Below are 8664 nucleotides of genomic sequence, written 5' to 3' on the forward strand. Positions count from 1 at the left end.
CCCATGTGTCAATCGCCCCTTCAGGTAACGATTCTAACCAATCTTTGGATTCTCCCTTTAAAGTCCAGGGAAACAACATGAGATAGATCTGCTCATCTTCCACTTCTCGAATTTTGAATAGTGTACAAATTCTTTTAAACGTACGAAGGTGTTCGTTAGGATCTTCATTCGGTGCACCACTGAATTGGCATTGGTTAGTTACCATGTGTAGAATTTGTCCTTTGATTTCATAATCTGGCGCATTAACTTCTGGCTTAATAATGGCGTGACCTTGGCCCGTGCGTGTGGCTCTCATTCGATCTTCCATACTTAGAGGTTCCGTTACTTCCATAATTGAATTTGTTGAATACGAATCACTAGAGGATTCTGATTTAATGGTTTGTGGCTCAGGAGGAATAATTAGTGGTTCAGGATCTTGGAATTGTCCTTGAATATGCTCCGGGTTCTTAATTGTGAAGTCGGGTTCAAAAGATGGATTATCGGAAATTTGAGTTGGAGTTCTTGTTCGACTAGATAACGATTCTAAAGAAAAATCAACGGCGACAATATTTGCTAGATGTCTTGATCTAGTTACAGGTGGTGAACGTACAAAAGGTGGTGAACGTCTTGCTCGGTGCATTCACAGAATATCCTATTAGTTATAAAAATAATAAGAAAAACTTATATAAGCTATCCAATTAATAGACTTTTCTGATTTTGCCCACGTTTCGAATAGCCAAAAGATGCAGCAGAGGGGCAGGATTCGTTTGGTCTCAATATAATTGAGGACTGTTTGGCTCCAATAACCCGGTCCACGTACAAATCCAACTATTACTACGAACCAGAAAAATGTCAACGTCTATTAACTTAACCACTTAGATAATTTTCCTTTTCGTTTAAGAAATATTAGATAAGAAGTAGATAAAATTCTATGTCCTATAACTAGAATGACGAGAAATAAGGAAGAAATAGATTGCGCGTCGAAAAGTGTCGAAAAATGAAAAAGGCGAAGAGTGGCTTGTAAGACTTAAAAACACGCGATTAATCCAACCTTATAACTATCACTATCTTAAAATTAAAACTACAAATGGAGATCACTAATTGGAATTGTAATTGATACATAGGTAAACGGCGTCGAAAAATAAGAAAATAGCACGAAAAATAGCGTCGCAAAATTTTAAGGCACCTAAATCTTAGACTAAGGATTAAGCACTTAAGGGATTTTACGGCAAAGCCTAAAAATCTGGTAGTATAAAAATAACTACGGCAAAAAAAACTAAATTTAATACTAAAAGTTGTGACTATAGTCTAAAAAAAACTAAAGGTAATAAAACTTAAAATATATTTTTTTTTAATTTTATAGACAAAATCTTAAAAATATAATTTTTTTTTAATTTTTTTTTACAAATATAAATTAAGTGTGGGAAGGGGTCACGTGCTCATAGTCACATTCTGTATACATTACTTACATACATATGTAATGACTTTCGAGTGAAATGAATGGGGTCAATTGACCCCAGTGCCACACAAGTAGCTACGCCACTTGGGTTGAAGAGGTCCGTTTGTGGGCTGAAGAAAATGGAAGTGGGTGGCTCAATGATTAATTGAGAATGCTTTTAATTATCAAAAGGCAAAGAAATTTGAAGAATGGGAGATAAATATTCTCGTTTGTCAAGTGGGTGAAATTGTGATTGAGACACTAACACTTTTTTTTTTTTTTTTTTTTAAACGAATTTTTTTTTTCTTAAAAAAAAAAACGTTTTTTTTTTTTTACAAATTTTTTTTTTTTTTAAAACGAATTTTTTTTTTCTTAAAAAAAACGTTTTTTTTTACAATTTTTTTTTAAATATATATATTTTACAAGAACTAAAAAAAACTTAATAAAAAAAAACTTTTATGTGGCGTTTCGCTTCGGCGTGTCCCCGACAGCGGCGCCAAAAATACTTGATGTCGTAGGGGGTGTATACAAAATAGTATTATTTTTAGTACGAAATACTATTAAATATGCTACAATTTTACACAAGTTATTTATTTATTTATCGAGTGGATATACTTAAACCTTGCTACAACACTTATAGGCAGTGTACCTAATCGTATTATAGTATAGTTTTTAGTAAGTCCGGTTCGTTCCACAGGGAAAGCTCGAGAAGTTTAACGCACACAAAATAGAAAAATAGAAAAATATATATCTATAAAGTAGTAGTATTATTATTATATAAAAGGGGGGTTTTTACCGTTTAATGACCGGTTTGTCGATTTTAAAACTTTAGTCGCAGTTAAAACCAAATGTAAAATATTAAAAATAAATACAAGACTTAAATTAAAGCATAAAGTAAATAACGATAATGAAATTGTGAATAATAAAAGTGCGATAAAATAAACTTGCGATAATTAAAAAGTACGATAATTAAAAGTGCAATTAAATACAATAACAATAAATAAAAATGCGATAATTAGAAGTGCAATTAAATATAAAATAAAGGAAATTAAATATGAAATAAAAGAATTATGCTTATTTAAACTTCCGTAATCATGATGTTTGACGTGTTGATTTTAGTTTTATGCCCATGAGTTAATTGTCCTTTGTCCTGGATTATTTAATATGTCCGTCTGGTTTTTGTCCATAACAGTCCATCAGTCATAAATATAAAGTGCGAGTGTCCTCGTCAAATTATCCTTATACCCGAAGTTAAATATTCCAACTAATTGGGGACTTAAACTGTAACAAGATTTTAATACTTTGTTTAATAATTACACCAGGATGTCGACTGAGTGTAACCCAAGGTTTTAATATTTTGTTATCAATTATACCAAGTGTCCTTGTACATAATTTTCACCCCTGTTTTAATTATTCTAGTGGCTATTAATCCATTCCCGTGTCCGCTTAAATGAATGATTATTCGTACATATAAATACCCCGCCCATCGTGTCCGATTGAGTGTATATGGTAATTTATAGGGACGCCCAATTGTAAATCTTTATATTAACATTAACAAACTATCATTTAGTTAAACAAATATAAAGCCCATTAATAGCCCATAGTCTAATTTCCACAAGTGTCGTTCTTTTGTCCAAACCCCAATTATGGTACAAAGCCCAATTACCCAATTTTAGTAATTAGCCCAACATCATGATTACTTCGTTTTAAATAAGCATAATAATAACTTAGCTACGAGACATTAATGTAAAAAGGTTGAACATAACTTACAATGATTAAAAATAGCGTAGCGTTACACGGACAGAATTTCGACTTACATACTCAAACGATCTCTATCATAAATCTTATTATTATCATAATTTAAACTTAAAATTAAGATTATTGTTATATCTTATTACATTAACATTATGATAGAGAATTATAGAATATAGATATTGATATTTGATATTAAGGGGAAAGATATAGAAATAGAAAGATAGATTTAGGATAGAAAAATGTATGCCTAAAATACATCGACAATCATCGCCTTTTATAGGCAAAATATGAAATTGAATTTTCATTTACGACCCCTGAACTATGCTCAATTAACAACTTTTTATTATTTAATATTATTCTTATTATGAATTATTTAAATATTATATTTTATTCTTGTGCATAGTTGACTCGTAATTTTTACACCGTTGCGTCGAGCGCTGAAAGTTGGTTCATGCCCCGGTTCCGGATTTTCGAACGTCCTTTCGTACAATTTTATATCGTGTACTTTGCGTTTTGTAACTTGTACTCTTGTCATTTTTAGACGGTCTTCATCAATAATTTGAACCTTTTTGATTGTATCTTGTACTTTTGAGCTTTTTGGACCTTTGCGTCTTCAAATCTTCGTTTTCGCCTTTTGTCTTTGCACTTATTTAAAATAAACGAATATTACTCGAAAATGGAACAATTGCAACTAAAATCTTGTCTTTCTTGGGGGATTTTGCTATGAAATATATGTTCCTTTTTAGCCTTATCAATTATATATATTTACACACACACACACACACACACACACACACATATATATATATATATATATATATATATATATATATATATATATATATATATATATATATATATACATGTTTATTACAAACAATTGTTTGTGAATTGTTGGGCATAGTCAAAGGTTAACTGAATCCATGTAAATAGTTCAAAAATTTCGAGACTCAACATTATAGACTTTGCTTATCGTGTCGAAACCATATAAAGATTAAGTTTAAATTTGGTCGATAATTTTCGGGTCGTCACAGTACCTACCCGTTAAAGAAATTTCGTCCCGAAATTTGATTGAGGTTGTCATAGCTAACAATAAAAATGTTTTTATGATGAATATGAGTTGATAAATAGAGTTCTATCATTAGTGAGTAATATGGATAAAATGATTCATTTATGTGAAGAGTACAAGTGAAGCTATCACAAAAGAGTGAATTGATTAAATGCAGGTTCGTCTTAACCGGTGACGTAGTCACGGTTGATTTCCTGAATTCAAGGGAAAAGATAGAACTATCAAGATAATATGTTCTTGATATGTTTAGAGGTTAGATAGAATGTAAGAGTCGTGTAACATGGCACATGATGACGTTATGGTCTGTGAATCATCACGTTTCATTAGAAACTCAGCATGACTTACTGTAATATAATCACGTTGATCAAGTGTCATTATATTATATTAACTCATGCTTCAGTTCAGAACACTACTTCAAAAATATTCATACTTCAAACTCGAAGGTTTCAGAATTTAGAAACTAAACAGTTTCCTTTTGATGTAATACAGATAATGCGAAGAGATAAATGATTTCAGATAAGAATAGTTATGAAAATATCTTCAGAAACATCGTGGATATTTATAAAGAAAGATACGATAATATCTTAGAATATCTAAGATCAGAGGATAATGTAACAACCCAACCCGTATTTCCATACGATAAATTTTTTTTTTATAATACACATTTACGTGCCAATTAAATATGTAAACCATTCCACAATTCCATTTAAACGTACATCAATTTAAATGTTTACAAAAGGCACAAAGGCCATTAATTAAGTTCAATACAAATTTGACCCACTACAACGATAGTTTATAATCCAAACGACACTCGAGCATGGTTTGGGGCTAAACTACCCAAAACGGCAGGCCAACTTCAAAAGCTATCCCAAAAGCACCCCCTGTCAACATAAACGGGAGACCACTAATCCAACCGTATGCCCTTACCCTTGTCCAAGCCGAAACCTATAAAATGGTAAACAACGAGAGGGTAAGCAAGGCTTAGTGAGTGCAATAATTATACATACATATATATATCCTACTTACTTGCAAACACTCACCAAATCCGCATACATACTAGTTACATAATTAGCATACCTTTCACATGTATAACGCTAAGTACCACGATTACAAGGCTAGTATAATAATAGTATATAACACAACAATACAATATGCTAAAACATAAGTATAACGATGATGTTCACAACATCCATAGTACTCAAGATCCCAAGGCTAGCCCAACGAATGGTATCGTCAACATCGAACTTAAATCCCATTCGCCTACATTAATGTGGTATCGTCAACACCGAACTTTAAACCCACATATGAGGTATCGTCAACAACGAACTTTAAACCCTCATCAACGTCACTACATAATCGTATGGCATCGTCAACATCGAACTTTAATTCCATACGTATGAGGTATCATCAACAACGAACTTTAAACCCTCATCAACAACAATATACTCTAGGGTATGGTATCGTCAACAATGAACTTTAACCCATACCTCACAAGTAAATAAATTATATACATGCATATATAATTATTCCACTCACCTTATCGTCTTCGGTGAATTAGGAAGTAAGCTCGCAAACTTCAAAGTAAAGCACCTATTACATTATGCATTTAATTAACACACCATCAAATTGAATTAAATGTCAACTTCTAACACCCGAGCATTTAATGGCCCCAGCATTAAATGACTCATCTACACCAACCACCCAAAATTTGGTCAAGACTCATTATAATCACTAAAGCTAGTGAATTAAAGTCCATTACTCTTCAACTAGCACAACCTAGGGTATTTCTCACCCATTTTACCAAAATTAGGTCAACTTTGACTCATGTGACCCATCTAACACTTAAACACATAATTTTGGTCAAACATGACCCATTTAACATCTCTTTCAACTTTGAACAAGTGTTTTAATGCTTACAACACCTTTGACACTTACAAACCTCATTTCATTAGACCAAAACCCTAGATTATGGTAATTAGGGTTTCCTTTCAACAATCTAACCCAAGATCCACCCATTTATCCCTCAAATGGGTCATACAAACCCCACAATAACCAAACCCTAGCTTAAACAAAATAAAACTCAAAACATAGAGTTAAGACTTACCAATACAATCACAACGTAGCTAGAGACGTAGGGAGCAACTTTAAAACTTGGATTCGGGTGAGATTTGGTCTTCTTCTTCTCCGAGTGAGCTTTCTCTCACTAAACCCTAACTCTCTCTCTCTCTCTCTCTAAATTGAATGTGGTGTAGGTGAAGATGTGTTAAATGAGTTAGGATAACTCATTTATCAGTTTTCTAGATCTAAAACTGTCCACAAGTGAAAAGACTTAAACACCCCCAAAGATGCCATTTAAATTAGGTCAAATTTGTCAAACAGCGACATCTGTTGCGTTTCGCGACAACCTGTCGCGTAACGCGATGCCTAAACGCGACAAACCACAACAGAACGTGATAACCTTGACAGAACTGGGTTTCTGAATCTGTCGTGTTTCAGCCTACTTTGTCGTGTATCGCGACGCACCAGGACGCGATGAAACCCATTCAGACGCGACAGAAGACCTGATCAAACCATTTTCCATTATATTCACACATTAAACTAAAATAAACGATCATAGATGCAATAATAAACGTACCCGAGGTTAATTACGCACCTTAAGTCATATTCGAGGAAAACGGGATGTTATAACTCTCCCCCACTTGAATCGGAGCGCGTCCTCGCGATCCAAGCCGCATGACAAGAGGGTAGGTAAACCAACACGAATTCTTCGGGCTCCCAAGTAAATTCGGAACCTTTACTACGACGCCATTGAACTTTAAAAGTTCTCACTTCTTTATTTCTCAACCATTTGACCTTCTCATCGAGTATAGCAATCGGCTCCTCAATATACTCTAACTTATTGTTTAGCTCAATTTCATCTAAAGGCATCCAAGAAGAATCATCCACAAGACACTTATGGAGATGGGAAACATGGAATGTATCATGGATCCCCGCAAGCTCTTCAGGTAATTCCAAACGATACGCAACTTCACCAACACGAGCTAAAACCTTAAACGGCCCAATAAACCGAGGAGCTAACTTTCCCCGTTTTCAAAACCGAATAATACCTTTCCATGGCAAAACCTTAAGCATCACCATATCACCTTCTTGAAATTCGATCATTCGTCTACGCTTGTCGCATACGACTTTTGTCTATCTTGCACCTTTTTCAAATGGTCCCGAATAGTATCGATCTTGTTATTCGTCTCCAAAACCAAATCGGTATTCCCGATTACTCTTTGACCCACTTCACCCCAACAAATTGGAGTTTGACACCTACGCCCATAAAGCATCTCGTAAGGTGGCATCCCGATACTAGTATGATAACTATTATTGTACGAGAATTCCACCAAAGGTAAGTGCTCATCCCAACTACCACCGAAATCGAAAATACACGCTCGTAACATATCCTCCAAAGTTTGATTCGTACGTTCGGTTTGACCATCCGTTTGAGGATGATATGCCGTGCTTAACTTCAATTGCGTACTCATATCTTCATGAAACTTCTCCCAAAATCGAGATGTGAAACGGGTATCTCGATCCGAAATAATAGATATAGGAACCCCATGTCGCGAGACCACTTCCTTGATAAACAACTTAGCCAAGGCCTCCGATGATATCGCTTCTTTAATGGGAATAAACAAAGCACTTTTCGTCAAACGATCAACTATCACCCAAATTGTATCAATTTGGGTTCTCGCCGTCTTAGGCAACTTTGTAATGAAATCCATGGTAATGTGACGGCTTTTGGTGTTCGACCTTTACTTGCAAACAAGTAACACATTGTTCAACATATTTTACAACATCACGTTTCATGCCCGGCCACCAATAATCCTTCCTCAAATCATGATACATTTTCGTCGCGCCCGGATGAATGGAATATTTTGACTTATGTGCTTCATCAAGTAGCACCCGTCGGAAATCACCCATCTTAGGCACCCACACCCTTCCTTGAAAAGACAACAACCCACGCGAGCCCATAGTAATGAAGTCTGATTGGCCCACGATTCGCTCCGTATGCTTGTTGTGAACATAAGCCTCTATTTGAATCTCACCAAGCTTCTCTAGAAAATCGTTGGTAATAATCAAACGTAACGATCCCATTTTTATCGCCGGATGTTGACTCTTTCGACTCAACGCATCCGCGACAACATTCGCCTTACCCGGATGATAAAGTATCTCACAATCATAATCTTTCACCACATCCATCCACCTACATTGGCGATAATTCAAATCTCGTTGATTAAAGAGATGTTTCAAACTCTTATAATCCGAATAAATCGTACACTTGACACCATACAAGTAATGGCGCTAAATTTTCAACGCATGCACCACCGCCGCCAACTCAAGATCATGAGTCGGATATCTCGTTTCGTGTTCCTTC

This window comes from Rutidosis leptorrhynchoides, chromosome 8, assembly GCF_046630445.1.
Source record: "Rutidosis leptorrhynchoides isolate AG116_Rl617_1_P2 chromosome 8, CSIRO_AGI_Rlap_v1, whole genome shotgun sequence".
Taxonomy (NCBI): Eukaryota; Viridiplantae; Streptophyta; class Magnoliopsida; order Asterales; family Asteraceae; genus Rutidosis; species Rutidosis leptorrhynchoides.